This window comes from Nyctereutes procyonoides, unplaced genomic scaffold, assembly GCF_905146905.1.
Source record: "Nyctereutes procyonoides isolate TBG_1078 unplaced genomic scaffold, NYPRO_anot_genome, whole genome shotgun sequence".
Classification (NCBI taxonomy): Eukaryota; Metazoa; Chordata; class Mammalia; order Carnivora; family Canidae; genus Nyctereutes; species Nyctereutes procyonoides.
In genome coordinates, this window is record NW_026575030.1 from 2,659,896 (window position 1) to 2,680,451 (window position 20,556).

Genomic DNA, 20,556 nt, shown 5'->3' on the forward strand with positions numbered 1-20,556 from the left:
TATGAAAAGGTCAGCCCAAAACAATATATGCTTAAAATCTAAATGAAACATTATTATGACATACTTTTGTATTTTATTTTGGGACATAACTATACACTGAAGAATATCATGTTACTCTAGCTTTACAGTCATGTAATATTTGTGCCAATGATGCACTGATCTTTTGTACCACGTACTGTATCATATACGCCTTCTATTAAAAAAAAATCTTCCCAGTAATGACCTGCAAGGTACTAGAGATGAAGGAATAGACATTCATTTTTACTTTAATGTTTGTATGTCTCACAGCTTTAGAGTTGTGGAATTTATGGGTGCCATTATTGTGTTCCAAAAATTTTTCCAGATTATTTATATTTCTTTTAATGCTGATAGATATAAAAATAAATAAATAAATAAATAAATAAATAAATAAATAAATAGGATAAAGCTGATACATAAAAGCTGACTTCTTAGAAGGGTCTGACTGATAGTGCATATAGTAATTATGGTCTTTCCACTATTATAACGATGTTTGCACTGTAAGAGTTAATAGTAGCATCTGCATTGTCCATCTGCTCCAGCCACACTTAGTAAACCTATAGTCCAATTGTACGTGTGAGTTGGCTCTGTAAATACAGCTTTAAGGCAAATACCTTCCTCATCATTACCACCTAGTTACTCTTTGAAGCCCCTTCTAGGAATTCTGAAACGATGGCTCTCTGTCTCTAGATGTCACCTCCATGCTTGAGCCAGTTCCTTGTTTTGTTTTAAGATTTTATTTATTTATTCATGAGAGACACAGAGAGAGAGAGAGAAAGAGAGAGAGGCAGAGATACAGGCAGAGGGAGAAGCAGGCTCCATGCAGGGAGCCCGATGTGGGACTCGATCCCGGGACTCCAGGATCACACCTGGGGCCCCAGGGCAGCGCTAAACCACTGAGCCACCCAGGGATCCCCAGTTCCTTGTTTTTAAATCATGTTTACTTTTTTCTTTATATAGGCCATCTCCCTTTCTTTCAGTAGGTTGTGATATCAGGAATAAGTCAAGAGTTGGATTTTTCTGAATGCACCTTCAGCTGTTTTTATTGTTAAAAAAAAAAAGGAAAAGAAAATGGTATTTTCCAAGTTGATTCTGACAGCATTGGTTATTTTCAGAAATTAGATGAGTACCTCAGAATAGAGATTGAGCTCTTTTGTCTTGACCATGTTTACTTTTATTGTCCTAAATACCCTCATAATCTATATCACTCATCTCATCCTGAAATTCAGTTATATACCAGGAAAGCCTAGGGAAGTCCAATGGACAAAAACACATTCCTGGGATATCTGAGAGAAGGAAGGTCTTTAGCCTTCTGTGGATATGGAGGGGGAGAGAGCTATATGGTAGGGCAGATAAAAGTAGGAGATGAGAAAAAGCCATATACGCCTCAGAAGAGGAGAGAAAGGATCACAATAGTTGGGCATAGCTCATGTCCCTGGGAACCTCTCCAATCCAGGGATATGACTTGTTGCATCCATTGCTGAGTCCTAGATAAATGCCTGAATTTATAAATACACATTGTATTTTGCAAACATGACCGAAATAAATCTTCTTAGGAAGATCTGAAAGTCAGATTTCAGGGCTAAAAATCACCAGTGATTTTGGCAGTGTTTGTAAAATAACTTTGAGCTCCCCAGCTACAGTGTGAAATGTTAATGTGTATCAAAATGTGAATTTTTATTTATTACTGCTGGGTAGCATTGCTGATTCTGAAATAAAACCCCAAAGAGGGAATGGAAGAGAGTTCTTTGGTATTTGAAAGCAAACAATTTCTGGAATGAAATTCCCGAAAAAAACAATAGTTGTTTGTAAGCACAGCATGGAAATGTTACACCAAAGCAAAGCACACAAGTTTACCGAACCTCTAACTTACCTCTGAAAACCCCCTTCTTTGCTCTCTAGTCCCAGTCTTGAAATAGAAAGTGAAGCCTATGTTGAGAATTACATTCTAGAATAAGAAACTGATAAAATAATAAAGCTTAGAAACTCATGAATATTTCTATATACACCAGAATTTTAGTAGCTCGTCATGTTGGGAGGATGGATGCAAGGGCACAAAATGTTATCAAATGCCTTTATTTGAAATAAGATTAATCTTCTAACCTGAATGAAAATAGAAGCAAACAGCAGCCGTCCAGTGTGGGCTTTGTAAATCACATTATCAGGGCTTGCTTAAAGCATTCACCTAGTATTCTATATGGAGGTGGTTGGTGGGACCACCATATGCCAGCTTGGGCCTGAGCCAGGGAAGCACACAGGAAAGCTTTTGCATTCCAGCCGTCCACTCCTGCCTGGCAAAAAGCACTTTTTGTATGTGGTGTAAGTGGCCAAGTTATTTGTACACAATGGGAAGCTGAAATTTCATTTCCACATGAAATTAGTGAATAATGGCTTTCAAGACTTACTGAATAAGCATGCCCAAGACACAGTCAGCATTTTAAGTCTGTCTACCAGGACGCCAACCATCTGGATCAAAAATAAATCAGTTATGCAGTTACTCTGGGGGCGTCAGAGGTGAGGCATGGGGAGGGCAAAGTGTATGGATGCTGTACTGAAGCTTTTGCTTTTTACCAGGGCATGGTGTGGTCTTTTTTTTTTTTTTTTTTTCCCACATCGCTTTTGTCGCAGCCTGAGTCACAAATGCATGACTTGATGTCCAATTGTACTGTACTATCTACCTGTATATCTATTTAATGTTTTTGCCCTATTATTTTATTGGTTTCTATCTTTTCAAAATATACTTACACATTAAATATGGATTTTAGGCTCCAAAGAATAGATATTTTATCTGCACGGCTAAATTTGTGACTATAGAATACACAGCTCTGGAATTAATACTTGTGGATGATGATAAAATGTATATTTTCCCAAATGGTAGTAAGACCTCTTTTTTTCTGTTAAAGATTAGTTGTTAAAATCTGATTTGAGAAGAGTGGATCTCATTTTTGGTAGAGTATGATTTGAAAAAAATAAAGCCAGGGTTATTTATTTTTAAATAGTAAGATACTGGTAATTTATCTATGTATAATAATTTAAAGGTAATGCATGGAAACCAAAATGAGAGAAGCAGATGGAAACATCCCCTAGGTGAGTGTGAACATTTGTTCTAAAAAATGGAACAAGTGCCAGCAAGGTGTATAATCATTCTCTTTCAATTACACCTGATTTTGACTTAAAAAAAAAAAAGTTGGCAAAGCGATGTTTCAGTTTTATTTACTTCACTCTAATTTCCTTCAAAAACATTTTGGATTTTTGGAAAAGGAGCAGGGTACAAAGAAAAATGGTGGTGTTTGAAGGAAATCAGCTAAAGGGCTATACAATAATTCTATGGCTTGAGAATTTTTGCAGATAGGAAAAATTGGTAACTAGATACAATTAGATACTCTGATTTCCTATAGTCTGGTTATATAATTGAAAAAGTTAAGAGTATATAGGAAGAAATGAAGTTTCAATAGATTTCTTTAATTTTCTAGAATTCTATCTTAGAGTATTTCATAGAGTATATTATTCAAAATATGCATTAAGAATAGAATGGTTTATTTCGTGCTTCTGTAAATTTGTCGATTCACGTACTGTTGTAAATAAATGGGCCATCAGCTGGAGTTTCACCATCCTTTGCAATCTGAGCTACACTGAAAATACATTAGTTATAATGGGATTTGGCTTGTAACTTTATAGTGTGAGCTATATCATTAATTAATTTTGAGACAGCTGGTCATTAAAAAATCTTTCTGGTAAACATAATAAGGCAACATATTTAGAAGATGCCAGCACATGATATATTAAATGGATTTTGTTAAATGCATTTGGCTGATTTGATTGTCAGGTATGAAAAAAAATCATATTTATGGGAATCCAGCACGATTGACTATAAAATGACATTTTAAAACTAGTTTTTACATTATGGATTTTATGTCTAACATAAGGACTTAATAAGGAAATTGGAGGTGGTTATTAGCCTGGAATAGAAGATGAATTACAAGCTAATATATAGACTGATAGAGAGGAAAGGGGACTTAGAGATCATCTTACCCATTCCTCTTGCTTTGTCAGGAGAAAAGTGAGAGAGGCTGTGATTCATCTGGAACCATACAGTTGGGTGGGGGAAGAACTGGAAGTGGAGCTCAATCTCTGACACCTGGAATGTGCTACAGGTCATCAAACATGCCTTCATGGAAACTTGTCTAGGGAAGAAAGAGATAGATGAGAAGTGACCGCAGAGCTGATTTATTTGGAAATAATAAATAAATAAATAAATAAATAAATAAATAAATAAATAAATAAATAAATAAGTTTTGCTTTTGAGAATGCTCAGTTGGGCTGCCTAGAAGGATTTTGGAGTCTTTTCTGGAAGGTGTTTTTTGTTTTTTTTTTTTTTTTTAAAGGTTGGACAAGTGTAAGGACTGGATGGTAGAGATACTAACTAGATGGAAGGACAAGATTTCTTTTAACTATATTCTCAGAGCTGTGATTTCCAGATTGTGCCCTGTGTTCTATTTTTTCCAGCCAATCTAATGCTTTCTTTGAAATTAGGCATAGAATTCAACCCCCTTGAGACCCATGCTCAAATCATGTTCCCATGTTCCCATGGGATGCTGGGACCTGCAGACATGCTTCTACATTCCTCTCCTCAGCGTTGAGAAAGGGTACACTCACAATCACAATCTTCTGATAGAATGCTGCAAATCATTTTGGTCTTAGTTTTTTAATGTCTCTTTTCTCTTTGTTACCCTCAGTATTTTATCTGTGTTTCTTTGTGGGCTATGTTGTTTGGCTTTGGATTCAGAATAATGGCACTGTCATCTGCCTACATTTGGATGAGTTAGGATGGCCAGTTTCTCTCACAGATCCCACTCGTATGCTTGTGTATCCACCCCTTAGATTGATACTGACAGAAGTCTGCTCAAATAAAGGTTGTCCTCTCTGTTGACTCATTTGACCACATCCACATGCAAAGAGAGAAAGAGACTAGCACAGGAATAGAGGAGAGATAGGAAAGAGGTGCTGGAAACATGTTAGAATTGATGATGTGATAATTTTGTATCTCACTGTTTACCAAAAAGTGAGGGACTCACAATTCTATGGAACAGAGAGGCCAGGCTTGGCTGTGATAACAAATACCTTCTCTAGGTACAGTGGCTTAGTTAATAAATCTGTTTTCTGTTTATATAATAGAACTAGGTGTATGTTCAAATTTAGTGGGGGAAACTATCCTCCATGCAGCTGCTCAAGAAACCAGGCTAATGGAAGCTGTAATGTGTTTAAATTGTGGTTTCCAAGATTTCTCTAGGGTCCCCTTCATCCCAGTATGTCAAGAAAGGAAACTGCTTGGAACCAACTGTAAAAGGTTACTTTGGGTCAAACTCACGGGCAGCACAAATCATTGCACTCAGAGTTCATTGACTAGAATCGTAACTGCGAAGGAGTCAGGGAAATGTAGTTTATTTCTGTGTCTAGAAGAAGAGGAAATGGGTTTGGGGAAATAGTAGTCATACATATACACACATATGTCTGTATAATACACAGTTTAGTATTAGTGTTACATGTATACAAATTAGTGTTATATGTACATAAAGATTAATATAAATATTGGTGTTATATATGTATAGATACCTAAATATATAAAGTGCTATAAAATATGTAAAAAGTATACATAATTATAATATATACATACATACAAAAATACATTAAGTTATATATACATAAAATAGTGTCATAAATATATAAAATATATAAATAAATAGCTTAGAATCTATTTGGGAATGATTAGTATTTTTTTGAAAATTGTATCAGTGCAGTTTATGCAATTTACATTTATATCACTGAACTTTTTTGCCTCCTTCTTCCACTCATTCTTTGATGTCATGCTCAAATTCTTTTGCCCTGTGCCTTCTATCCAGAATTCTTATAGATGTCCAGGCCTGTGCCTTTTTTCTGGTTCCCACTGGCATTTCCCTAGTGCCCAGAGTGGGAACCCTTACTGATGGGCCCAACAAAAGGAGGCTTGATGAGGAACAGACTAAGTTTAGGTCACTTTAAATACCACCGAGTTAGGGTGCACGGAGAGGTGCCTCATGCTCAATAGCAAGACTTCCTCAGTTCTTGACTCTTGAGAGCGTGCAGGGACCTGGCTTGCCGCTTGTATGTTTCAATTGATGTTAAGTGTTCTTGACAAACTCTTACATCATATAGTATTTATTTTTAATTAATGGAACTTCAGTGATACTTGGTAGATATTTCAAGCTTTTTGTCTTTTATACAGTGGTGCTCTAGTCTACTGAATGGGACTGAGTTCTTTCAACCAATTCTATTTCTCTCCAGCAGCCTCAAGCACATAGACTGTTCAGACCCAAAGCCTGGGAAAGGATATAAAAATCACATACATACTGTATTAAAAACAGAGATAGAGGGATAAAGGGATAAAATAGGTGCTAATACAGTTAAAGTGTCATTTTTCACAGGGAGAATAAAGTAAGTAAACTTCCCATCTCTTGACTAAGCCAACTAACTTCAAGATAACAGAAATTGAATTCTTTCTCGCAGAGAGTACATGATAAGCTTTCATTGGCAAGGGTGGGAGTGATTTCCTTCCTTGGTATCTGAGAACCAGAAGCATCATGGGCAGGATCCGATACCTTCATCCTGTGTCTTACTAACTCAGTTACTTAGCTGTGGTTTGGATAGCAAAACTGACCCAAGAGTCAGATCAGAGAGGTCCAAACTGTTCTGATTTTGAGGTCTCCTACCCCTATGGAATTGTAGTTGTGTTATTTTTCTGGTGTTATTTTCTGGTATTCACTAGACCTGAGCTGTTAGTGGCCCCTGGAGAAGCTTTACTTTATCCTTTTTTAAAAGATTTATATTTATTTATTCATGGGAGACAGAGAGAGAGAGAGGCAGACATAGGCAGACTGGGAAGCAGACTGCCTGCAGGGAGCTCAATGTGGAACTCAATCCTAGAACTCCGGATTCAAGCGCTAAGCCAAAAGGCAGATGCTCAGTCACTGAGCCACCCAGGCATCCCCAAAGCCTTACTTTAATGTGGACAGGTGGCACCTTTCTAAAGGTTCTTGTCAAAGTACCAGCCTCAGTCCAATGACATTTTTCTTTCTTTGCACTTATATCTTCAGTTGTATTTATCACCTTGCAATGCATTTGTTAACAAGTCTGTCTCACCTACTTGCTTGTGAGCCTCAGAAAAGCTGTTCTGTGTGTGCTGTGTTCTCCGGGGAGTCTCTGATGGCTGACCCAGAGCAGAACTCAATAAATTTGTGGGGAGCTAATGCATATTGATTGAATAAATAAGTTATATGTAAATAGATGCTTTCATAATCTTGACTTTTTTCTCAACTTGCAAAAGTTTAGTCTCATTTAGTGTAATTTTATCACTCTTTTATCTGCTTAATTTTATTAAAACACCTGCCTGGCTCTTGATTCTGAATTAGTGAAATCTGGATTAAAGTGATCTTATCTCTACTGAGAAAGAGTCTCTCTCTCTTTTTTTTTTTTTAAAGATTTTATTTATTTATTCATGAGACACAGAGAGAGCGAGCAGCAGAGACAGGCAGAGGGAGAAGCAGGCTCCATGCAGGGAGCCTGACGTGGGACTCAATCCCTGGTCTCTAGGATCAGGCCCTGGGTTGAAGGTGGTGCTAAACCACTGAGCCACCAGGGCTGGTGAGAAAGAGTCTCTTGGTTACACTTTTACACACACACATACCTACCAGTGTTTCAGAATATCATGATTTGTCATAATTAATCAAGATTCAACTTTTTAATATTTTATTTTATTCTTTTTTTTTCTTTACTAAGTGATACACTAATGTTTCTGAAGTAAATTTTCTAGTTTCATCAAATAGGAATATTCCTTGGTATCAAGTTTCCGCTCTTATGTGTGCTTTATATTCAAACCCTGTGTTTGTTACTATCAGAACAACTTCATAATTAGAACTTGTATAAGCAGTAGACTTGTCACTGATATGGTTATGTTTGAATTTGCCATTTTAAATGGATTTATTTGAAGAATTTATGTATAAGAGACTGTGATTTTATAATTAAGAGAGTTAATAGCATATTTTCTTTTTTTTTTGATAGCATATTTTCTGACATTATCCTGACCTAGACCTCAGATGCCTTTTGACTTATAAATATCTTCATATTTCCCACTCCTAACGTATAGACTTCAGTGATACAGTAAAATACAATTTCATTTGTATATCCTCTTCAATGAAATATAGTGAATCTGAATTTGCTATTTTCAATTGTATTGTTTGCAGACACCTAAGATGATGATGGTTTTGCTTTTCAGTAGGTAAAATTCCTTGAGTGCTGGTCACTTCACTGTATTATTAACCTACATTTTCCCAGACCTAAAAACAACTATCGAAGCAAGTATCATTTAATCTCCTCATTCATAGTAATGCTTTTTAAGTTGCCACAAACACTGAATTAGTAAATGTCGAAGCACTGCCCATAGGAGAAATTCACAGGTGCTTGTGAGCCTCTGGTCATAATATTTTTATCAATAAATCAGTATATAACTTCATATGTGTTCTTTATGTGTTTCTGTTTAAAGACCCTTATAAAAGATATATTGTTGATTAATTAACATTGAACTCAAGGTCAGCTGCCCTGTAACTTATACTGGAATGAAGCTAATCCATCACATGTATTTTATCTGTAAAACACATTGCAGTCTATTTGTGCTTAGGAACAATAAATAGCATTTCATCACTACATTTGGGGTCCATTTCATAAAAGCAACATCACCAACAAAAAAAATAAATGCAAAAAATATGGCAATAAATAGTGGAAAGGACACTTGTTTATAGTTACAAAAGATGCAGAGTGTCACCTTGCTCAACCTCACCTGGGAATGTGCAGGTTGGTGACTCAGATTTTTTGTTAGTCTGTTCATTTCTGCAAATGATGGTGAAAGGCTACAAATATTGATTTTGGGGTTGCAAATAAATTTTATTGAGTAGGCAAATTTGCAGATGTGTAATGTGTAAATAATGAGGAATGAATACATAATTACCCAAGTTTGAAGATAAAGACTCTGGGACTCAGATGTTAAGTAATTTCAGTGTAGTAAGCATCCACTGAGGCCTAATATGCCCTGAGCATGAAAGTGAGTAAGACATGGTCTATCTCTCTAGATATATGTCTATATTCACATAATTGTTTACTTAGTAATGAATTGCATACTTTACCTAAATGTGTTTGTGTCTCTTATTTCTTCCCTTAATATATTCAATTCTTCTAAAAAGCAAAGCCAATCTTTAAAATTTTAGATATTTTAAAAGTAAAATTTGATCTCAATCCTTCTCTTACCTCTCTCTCTCTCTCTGAAATTAGAATGAATCCATAGAGTTAAGCTCATAGCTCATAGTTAAGCTCAAGAGCTGAGAGTCAAAGGAGAAGATAAGTCAACAAAACTACAAGCTATCTTAGATTTTGTTCCTAACAGCAATATGAGCAGTGTGCTAAAGAATACCCCATGGTCAGTACCAGAATTAATGTTCCTAAAGCTAGTCCATTCTTCATGGAGTATCAGTGCTTTAGAAATCTAGACCTGCCATTTTTCAAAACAGACCTATCAGAGTCCAGAAGACTAATAGCGTCATAGTTTGAACAGAGTAATAGTGAACTAATACTTTTAATTTAAAGACTATGTTCTTTTTTTAGAAGTAAAGTTAGCACCTAGGTGTGTGTTCAAATCATTCTTGTTGCTGATTTGCCTCATTCTGTGTGAATGCCTTGAAATCCTTCCACATTCTTTAATTTGTCTAAGAGTCTTAGCTGTTTGCCTTCATACTTTGCAGAAATTGGAGCTCTATCCTTGAACCTTATACCTTCAGTTGACTGCTAGCCCTGAAATCCCTTCATAGGACCCTGCCTTTCATGACATTCTGGACTTTTACCCATAGCCTGTCAGAATGTGCTTCTCTGAACTGATGCGTAAACTTCCTACTTTGAATCCTCATGATGAATGCTACATACCTTGGGGAGTGGGTCTGCTCAAAGGTCCTAGTCTTGTGTGGCCCTTCTTGCCACGGACCTTTTTGGAGAATCATTGCCGGAATCATTCTGGGTTTGATTATGTTTCAAAAGCAGAGTAAAATTCATTCATAGCCAACAACTAATTAAGAACCACAGAAATCTGCTCTGTAGGTATGTGACTAGAAGATGTGTAGTGCAGTGGTTTAAAGTATAGTTGTTCATTTAGAAGGTCTGATTACTAATCTGTAAAAAGGAGAGATTTGTGAGGGTTCAGGAAGACAATACATTTAGGGGCATATAGAACAATAGGTGCACATAAGAATGGCTCAATAAGTATTAGCTAATTGTGTTTTTTTATATTTTTTCCCACTTCTAGCAGATTATCAACATAGTCTTTGAAATAACTGATCAGATTGCACTTGGTATATAAAATTGTTGATACTTAAATATAGTTCTTTGTATATATTGTATATGTAAAATTATAAAATAGGAAACATCCACATTCAACAGATTGTTTATAAAATTGGATTTGTAAAAATATTTACTCTATTTTGATTTTTATTGCAATATAATGTGCTATATCAGCAAAATAATACTAATACAAGGATGTTGACCGAAATATGAAAATAACTTCACATACGCAGTTGAACATTTTGTTTATACTTGCAAGAAATAGGCATTGGTAAGATCATGGACCCAAAGCAGTCATTTCAAGTCATAGCTTTTGGAGGGTAGGAGCTATTGTGTTATGTGTGTGCGTTTCAAAATCCTGTGTCTTCCACATTGACTTATATGGAATAGATCAGTGAATATAATGTTGAATGAAGAATTGCAAGGAGTTGTATTCCCAGCCTTTCCACTGTTTCTTTCTAAAGTTTCTTCTTGAACATTTTCCTCTCCCAACCATATACTGACAGTGCTGATTTTTACAGCATTGCAGGTTCTCCCAGTGAGCAACAGTGATCCGTTCTTGGATTCACATAACAGAAAAGCTGGTTGATTGAATAGATTATGTCTGCCTCCTTCTGCAAGTGCTTATCTTGTTCACTGGTTGCTTTGTAATTGTTATTACTTTGAAAAAGCATTTCTTTCTCATCTGTACACTCCGATTATATAGGAGGTTTTTTCCTATTGAAGTATATTCTTATCAGGATGTTTTTCTTTTATTTTATAAATAATAGCATTATTAGACATAGGATGAAGCTCTCTTGTAGTCAGTGCCAAAGGAAACAATACAATAGGCATGTGCAGTGGGGGGTTAGCTAGATAGAGCAGCTATCTTGTTTTCCTTGCTTGCCTTTTAATCAATGCACACATTCTCTTAAAACTTTCTTATCCATCTTTTGTGAGCACTGTTTCTGAATTTCCTTCCTTTCTCCCTTTTCTTTTTTGTGACAGTGTTTCTGTTTCTTTAATTTATCAAGGTGTCACATACAGCAGTCTTATTGTATTGTACTAAAGACATTCGCCTTTCACAAGAGAGTCTCTTGCTTGGTTTACTCTTCTTTTGAGCTAACTAGGACATTGCTAGTTATTTTGCCTTTGATCCTACAAATGTGTTTCAGCTCTGGACTTTGTCTATCAGTATTTTTTTTTTTAATGGATTGAGCCCTTCTCCAAAGCAGATATATTGCCCTGCTTTAATGGAATTCCCATCTATGACAATCTGTTTTTATTGTGACTTTCAACTATTGTAACTTTCTTGTATATATGTGCCTACAGAATCCTTTTTTCTTTGTTTTGCTTTCTCTTTTGTCTTTTAGACATGAGAACTTAGCCAGAGAGTGAAGTGGAAAAAGAAAAAGAGAAAAAAAGCTTTTGTGATCAAGAATGTTTTTAGCTACAAATCCCAGCTTTATCATTACCCACTAAAAAAGTACATCTTTTCTTTATTTAGTTAGTTATATGAGAGATGGTTTTGCCAAAAAAACACACAAACCTTTAGGGAATGTCTTCTGGGTTTGGAAAAAAATGGCTAGAATGAAAGTGAAGGGAGCAAACCTCTTAGCAATTTATACATCCTATTTGTTTTCATGTAAAATTTATTAATCTCTAGTACATTTCTTTTAGAGAAGCAAATTTAGAAATCATTAAAGTGATGAGTGCTAGAAATAACTTTGGGTTTTATTTGCCTCCAATAACAGTCAAAAGCAGCTACAGATGCCTTCAGTATTTACTTTCTGAAGATCTTGTTATGCTTATTTCAGATTTTTTGGTTGGATAGGATAGCCATTTTAATCACTAGTGTTTCGGATAAAACAGCTGGTGAGTTATTTATATAGTAAGTAACTGCCAAATAAAGCATTTTGATGTAATGAATAACCTGGTCTCTGTTTTAATATCTCTGTTTAGTTTATCCATGATATTGACTCTGTCTTACCAACCTGATTTACATATGAGCTTAGTAAAATGAGACTCTGTTATTGTGTCTTTCTCAGTAACTTTGATGCTTTGTGTGAATAGATCAGATTAAGACCTAGTTAAAATAGTCACATGGAGTGAATGAGTTTGTTGATTGGGTATTTAACATGTTTTCATTGTATCCAGATATAGTCATGTTTCCCATTGTTTTTCTTTTGAACACAATCAGTCCTGGAAATAGCACTAGCTTGGCTCCTGTAGGTAATGATTCTGTTCTATCTAGGTTTTGTTCTTCAACTGACTTATTTTTCTCAATGACATGTTCAACCTCTTTGAGTCTCCATTTTTCCCATCTTTAAAATGATGCTAATGTAATAAAATATCTCTTTGGGCCCCCACTTTAGTAGTCTCATTTCTAGAATGGATTAGAGGGAGACTCAAACTGTGTTCCTCTTGAGTATAAGAGGTCTCAGCATCTGCCTATTACAACATCTGGGGTGGTCAGTGAGGGTGTCCCCTGAAAGCAAGTTGTGTGGAACATTAATTGGTAAGAATTTTACCTTAAAAATGTGCACATTAGCAAATGAAAGCCAATCCAAACTCATGAAACAGAGAAACTTGTCAAAGTTACATAATCCTTCACCCCTTAGAAACAGAGGTAACAGTGATTATCTCACTAAAGTTGTGTTCCAGAGATGAGAAAACTAGTGTTCAACTCTGTTTTCAGAAAGACAGCTGAGGAAAATGGAGGCGGAATATCTTCATGGGCAATGTATGTGAATTTTGTGGAAGAAAAAGTGTCTGGAGACTGGGTCAGCAATTTTTAAGCCCAAAATTGCCCGCAAATAAATGGGATTACTGAGTTGATGAGGGAGCATTGAAGAGAAGAAGTTTGCATAAAGCCCAAAGGGTAGTCAGTATGATGTGAGAACTTTGTTGAAAGGATTTGTGAACCAGAAAAGCATCTGGTTTGATTATTATTAGGGATGTTTCCTTTGGCAGTCTTTTCTCTGCTTGTATTCTTTTCAGGTGAGTATCTGGCTCACTAATACTTGTCTCCTGCCATTTATAGGTATAAATAACTGTAAGGATTAACACTTTTATGGTGCTTATGTGGCAGCCACTGTTTTACATGTTTCATAAGTCATTTAATTCCTGCAACAACCCTAGAAACAGCTAGGACATTGAGACACAGAGAGTGTACGAGTCAAGAGAGGCAGTTATGCCTTAGTAACAAGCAACCTTTGAATCCTAGTGAGTTATAATAATAACTGCATATTTCTTACTCTGCTAAACGTCTGGGCTGGACCTGTGGCTCTGCCCCAAGGCAACCTCATCCCAGAACCCAGGCCATTGCTGATCATAATGAGAGAAGAGAACATGGCACACCTCGTCCTGGCTCTTGCTCAGTACCTGCCCAGAAGTTAAACTGTTTTCTCCCTCACATTTCATTGGCCAAAGCGAGTCCTAGGCTAAGCTTGATATCAGTGGAGTAGGGGAGTCAGGTCTTGCTACAGAAAAGGGGCAGGTGCATGCTTGTAGATAATAATGTGCTGTAACAGAAGGGCCAGGTAACTTCAGCTAGGTCATTGAGTGGGTAAGTGGAAGATCAGGGATTCAGAACCTATGTAGCCTGGGTCTGTTCTATTAGCCACAACTCTATTCTGTCTCTTTAGTTCCCTATCTGCTGAGGGGAATTAAAATAAATTTTGAGAGCTTCTTATGAAATTTGTAAAGATATTTTTAGTGACCATATTTCTAAACACCGCATATAATGTAAAAAGTCTAAGTCCACCTAGAATCACATGGACAGCATAGGATTAAGGTTAAGAATGGGGAGTTTGGAACCAAGAGTGCGTGTGTCCAAATCCTGACATAATTACTTACTAGCTTTGAGATCTTGGGGAAGATACCCAATCTCTCTGTGCCTTATTTTCTTCTTGTGTGAAACAGGGATAATAATAGTGCCTACCCTGTGGTGAGGGTGAAGATTAAGTGAGTTAATAATGAACTATAAAGTGCTTGAAGTATAATCACTATGCAAGTATTATTGTCCTCATTACTCTTCTTCCTCTCTATCTTAAAAGTAATCAAAATGGTTCAAAGAATACTACTCACCAGGTTAACCCCCATCTGCCTTCAGGGACAATGGGTGTCTGCCCTCCTTGAGAAAGTGGCTTATTGTTTCTTTGAACCACTTAACCACTTGCTTTCCCCTCCCTTGTTTTAATTATTTTTCTCTTACTGTGTCATTAAAACAGATGATAATTATAAGTGCTTCCTTAGGCTTATTTACATATAAACAGAAAGTTTAAGATAACCTATTTGACAGAATTTTCTGCCCAGTACTTGTGCTATTATTATTCTTCAAAAATATCATTGCTGTTGGTATAATGATTGCTTTCCTGTTTTCTAAAACACTTTTATCTCTGTTGAGAATATCCTAGATGATCTTGAATCTAAGGATGTTCTTCTTCTCCATTAGAGTCTTACATGGTGCAACGTATCTGAAATTATTTCACAGATTGGTTCCCTTTCATTTCTTATCTCTTAGACATTAGACTTGTTTTCTTATTCTCTGTCTTCCTTTTCCCTCTAAAGGTTCCCATATTTCAATTTTTTTGTTGATTTTTAGCTACTGATCAGCTCAGATACTGATTGAATACTGTACGTATTTGGCCACAATTAGATTGTCTATTTACAAAGAATATGGGGAGATATGAGTTAGTTACTCTTTTATTCTCTAGATTTTCTAAAATGACATCCCTTAAAAGTGCCTGGGTCTTTTAAAATCATATTGTTGGTAATTTGAACAGTTTTGCTGGTAATGGTGTGAAGCATAGGAAATAGAACAGGAAGGTGTTTCCTGATTTGTTTGTGTCTCCAGAGCATACTCTCTGGTTCTGATATTATACGAATTGCGGGAATGTGTACATGATTGATAGTTGATAACATTTCTATGAATGTGCTCAATATAAACTGAGTCATGATGACAATGGAGACAGGAAGACAATCAAAAAGCAATATATAGACTAAAGGCTAGTTGTATATTCTAGAAGATAGAAATGAGAAGTAAACTCAATGTAAATTTTTAAGCCACAGTGATAGTGGACATATCGAGACAGTCTGAAGAAAGAGATATAGGCTTAATTCCAGATAGGTATTTTAACAGAAAACCTCAAATGGATTTAGTCCAGTTGGAATGAATGTAAAAAATTACTAAATTAAAAATATAAGATATCTGGTTGTTTATTTTTGCTATAGATTCAAGTAACAATTAATTAGGATTATACAGGATGCATTTTCCAAAGAAAAGACAACACATGTGAAGTGCACATGACTAACCTATGTGGTATACACTAATAATTGTTTACTTCCCTGAGATCAGTTGCCAGTCTATAATAGGGAGGAGCATGCCTAAGATAGTGCTATATGACCCTAACCCCAGACCCAAAGCTCACCAAGCCAGAGTGTGTGCCTCATTCAAACTATGCCAATCAGGACCTTATTCCAGGGAGTTTAAATTGTGAAAGTGATAGGAAATGGAAACCAGGAGTCCCCAGAGCTAGGCCAGGGCATAATGGGAACATCTAATGAGAAGGTCTATGAATTCTCATTGCAGAGACCCCTGGAGGTACCTTGGTTATTGCCCTTCATAGGGTTTGGTGGTTCAGTTGCTCCTAAAGTATCATGGTCTCAATAAAATGCCTCATCTTTCTTATTCTGGCTGGAGTTTGTTTCTGTTACTTGCAGGAGAAATAAAATACATACAGTCTATGTGAAAAGATTAGAAAAGAAGAATCCAATCAGGTTATAAAGCTCAATAGTGAGAAGAAGTCTGAAAGGAAAGTAGGTGAGGTTGGTTCTGATAGATTATGGGCTCATAAAAATGATTTGGCAAATGATCAAAGCATCAGAAAATACTGAATGCTTTGGGGGAAGGTTATTAAGTTGAATGATTTCTAAATATCAGACAATTTATACTTCTTTTAAGGCTTGATAATGGTTCAGTTGGGTAGAGACCTGAGCTAATGAGGGCCTGGTTATGGTTCTGTCTCTAGACAGACCAGTTCCAGGACCAAATGTTACCTAATTCCCAGTCACCTGCAAGTAACTAGAGTATATCCATGTAATGGAGGTGACAGCCAGAGAGTGAGTTTGTGTATTTGCAAATTATCCCCAATCTAGAAAACCATCCAAGTCATTATTCTTGTAATAGAGCACCAAGATAGCACCTTATCTTATACTGGACATCAGAGTGAGTAAAAAGAGTATGAAGATGAAAGTACTAAAAATGCTTTTCTGGCTAAGAGAATGTATACCTGTGGAAGTTTAGATATGAGGTGTACCATTTGAATCTTTCATATAGTTGTCATAAACTCTCTTGAGAAATGACATGTAGAAGAAGTGTCTTAAATATAAAAAAAAACAGCTTTGCAGTCAATAGTTTATAGCTCTATAGTCATAAATTCCTGTTTGGCTTCTGACTTTTTATGGCTCTTCACTTGTGTGAAATGTGACTACCACTTCCTCTATAAAGACTTCCATTATTTTCTGATCAGAAGTAAACAATCCTTCTGCTGAAAATATATTACACTTTGCTTGGAGCACCATTATATTTTACCGGATTATTTGTATATTTGTGTATTTGTAGAGATGTACTGTGTTCAAACATATATAGTTGATAGCTTTTATTTTTTGCTAAGGCTGCCTCAGCAAAATACCACACAGTGGATGGGTTAAACAACAGAAATTTACCATCTCACAGTTCTAAAGCCTAGAAGTCTATGATCAAGGTGTTGACAGGGTTGCTTCCTTCTCAGGGCTGTGAGGGAGAATCTGTTCCAGGCCTCTCTCCTAGCTTCTGGTAGCTTGCTGGCAGTCTTTGGCACCTGTTGGCTTGTAGACACATCATCCTAATCTGTGCATTGATAGTTGCATCCTAATCTGTGCATTGATAGAACTTATAGTGTTCTTCCTGTGTGTCTTTGGCATCCGTTGGCTTGTAGACACATCATCCTAATCTATGCATTGATAGTTGCATCCTAATCTGTGCATTGATAGAACTTATAGTGTTCTTCCTGTGTGTCTATCTTCAAATCTGTCCCTTTAAGGACTCCAGTCATACTGGATTAGGACCCACTCTAATGACCTATGATAACTTGACCACTTCCAAATAAGGTCATGTTCTGCATACTGGGAGTTAGGACTTCTATATAGAAGTTTTGGGGGACAGTTCAACCTATACCACTGGATGTAGACACAGATGCTCTTTGACTACAGCAATTCAGCCTCCTCATCATTGTTTCTTCCATAGAGCCTGACAGAGTGCCTCCAACATAGCAGATGGCATAATATTTGGGTAATGAATTGATGGCATTGTCAGTCTATCTTAAAAGCCATGCTTTTGTTGAGCAGAATTTGTCTTGTCTGTGTAACTCATTCCATAAATGAGGGAAGGAAGTTTTAAGTGTAAACTTGACTGTATCATAGTCCACCAGTGCTTCCTGTATTATCCCTTTCAACCTCTTCTCTTAGGAACCTACAAGCCTTATTCTTCTGAGTCTTGATAGATGGCTTAAATCTAGTCACAGATACTGTCTTGGGACCTTCATGAAAAACAGAGACAGAATATAATTTCAGGGCCATTGATAATTGAAAGCCATGGAAATGAAATTAATTGTCACATAAGGGCTATTGTACACACTGACAGGTATGGAAGGTTCCCTAAGAGATGGTTAGCATATGTTTTGTTTTCCCTAAGAATTCCCTTTCTATAGTAAACTACATATAGCCCATCATTTTTGAGTGTTACCAAAATTGATGGAAGAAAATCAAACTTTATTAATACAATTCTTTTATTTTCCCAAGTTTTTCTTATTTGCCAGACATAATACTGACCTAGAAGAGTGGAATTTTAATATTAAGGTAAGAAAAATGGGGGCAGTGCATGAAAATATGGGGAATTCCAAGTTTCTTAAAAAACATGGAAATATAAGGAATCCTCATTCTAAGATCTAGGTTTTTTCAGAAGTGAAAATTAGGTTTAGGAAATCGAGTGGCTTTTCAATGATGCATAAAAACTATATCTCAAGGACTTCTGTTTTCAAGCCCATGAACTGACTTTTTGATCAAAAAATAAGTTACTGCAAAAGTTAAGACTAGATATTCATATTTAAACTTGGGGGGGGTGGGTTTTGCTCTAATATGTATTTCAGAAACACGTTATGTAGGGGAACTTTGGAATAGAGAAGAGAAGAAGATAATGAGGTTGCTTTTACTTAGTATTGCATGAAATAAGTCAGTAGAACCTGTGTGTATCAACAATGTTGTGATGAAAGCATATATTATTCTAATGAGACCTGACAGTTCCAAGTAAAAATAAAAAGGAGAAAACCCAGAAAGACAAGTTCATTCGTTCATTGGTATATTCATTTACTAACAATATTAGTTGGTACATCTAACATCTACCAAGTGCTTCGTGTGTGACACCAATAGTAGGGACTGAAGAGAGTGGTTTTACTGGCGCATTTGTTAAGCTCTGGACATGGGACTAACCTCTGATACTTAATATGGGTGGAGGCAGCCTGTGATCTTGCCTTAAGTCGTGAGGCCATCTTTGCTCTGAAACATGATCCTTCATTCATTGAGGGTATGTGTGTGTGCCATGGACTAGGAAGACCATAAAGTCCCAGTCCTCTGGGTATTAGAGCTGATTAGGGGAGAGAAACAGATAGCAGGCAATTGTTATAGGCAGCAGGAGGGACTCTATGGATGAATCTCTGAATCAGGAAATGAAAATACAGATGCAATTTGAGACATCATTTTTGCCACTAGAAGAGCATTCAGGGTAGAAAAATTTGGGGAACACTTATGTGAGCGACATTTAAGGTCCTAGAAGTTTAGAAAAAAAATTGCAGAAGGTCCAGAAAGCTCTATAAGGAGAACCATGGGGTGGGGGTGGGTAGGACAGACCTTCAGAAAAGCAGATAGCTAAAGTTAGGGTTTGTTTTTACTAATGATCTCTGTATTTCAATATACCAACTTATTTAAAATGTCTTTTTGTTTATTATGTGTTGGAGGAGGGAAAGGGAATTCCTTAATCATCCCAGCACAACATTATTAAACTCCTACTCTCTGCCAGTCAGTGGGGTGTGCATGTTGGCCATGTTGAGTCTTGCTCCCTTTTAGTTATTCCGGAACAAAATCACATGAAGATCACCAATTTAAAATGTACTCTTAACTTACTGACTCGTATGCATTGTGGATGGAAAGAAGTTTCCTTAAAGTAAGTAATAAGGGGGTAAATTTTTGTGTTTTAGAGTTTTGGAGCCAACATAGACATTATGTATATTAGAAAGGATGCATGAAGAAGTTTGTTTCGTCTGGGCTCTATGTCTAAAAGTTTCTCAAATTTTTTCTCACCCTGAGTATCTGAGTGGATGAGTAATTAAATGATCTGCTTTGGAAAGGCTAATTAATTTAGCTGTTATGAAGGGACTGCTGCCACTGCTTTCTCCATCTGCCCACTCCACAAGTGCACCTGGCACCCGGCATTGTCATGCTTCTGTGGCGGGTGACTCCCCAGGATGCCTCTGTATGCAGAGAATGGTCCTAGGCCTCCTGGGGTAGATGACCTGCTCTCCTTATAGACACACTAGGTCACCACCATGCTCTTATTCTTAGGGCCCACTCAGAAATGGGGAAGGCTGTGATTAATTGAAACCTTTCCCCAAGATTTTAAGTGTGACTCTCTGCCCCAAGGTACAAATGACAGTAGTCATCTATCTAATTCCTTGTAGCCATTTGGTGATATCCTTGTAGGGAAAAATGCTCAGGCTGTGTGGAGGGGTATTAATTGAAACAAAATCTATGCCTGAGCACAGGTTTATATTGGGAGTTTGTTTAGTATTTTTGTTCTACTATGCCAGAAATGGAGGTACTTGGAATTCAGTGTATCCCAGAAAAATTCTACCAGTGGTTTTCGCATTGATTGGCATTAAAATGCTTAGAAATTTCATTCTCAATAATTTCATTCATTATTTGTGGCTACTTTCTTAGCAGTAGAGGTGATGGTAACAGGTGCTGATAGATACAGAAGTACAAGTTCTAACAACTGAGATTTTAACTAAATATGTATTCACTGCTATTTTGCACATTTGGGAAGCATGCATG

The 20,556-nt window shown here is 36.5% G+C and overlaps 1 protein-coding gene across 16 annotated transcripts in view; it reads left to right on the forward strand.

Moving 5' to 3' along the window:
• The window catches only part of NCKAP5 (NCK associated protein 5), a 947,559-nt gene that overhangs the window by 408,469 nt on the left and 518,534 nt on the right, over positions 1 to 20,556 (forward strand). The gene's annotated exons all lie outside the window — the stretch shown is intronic.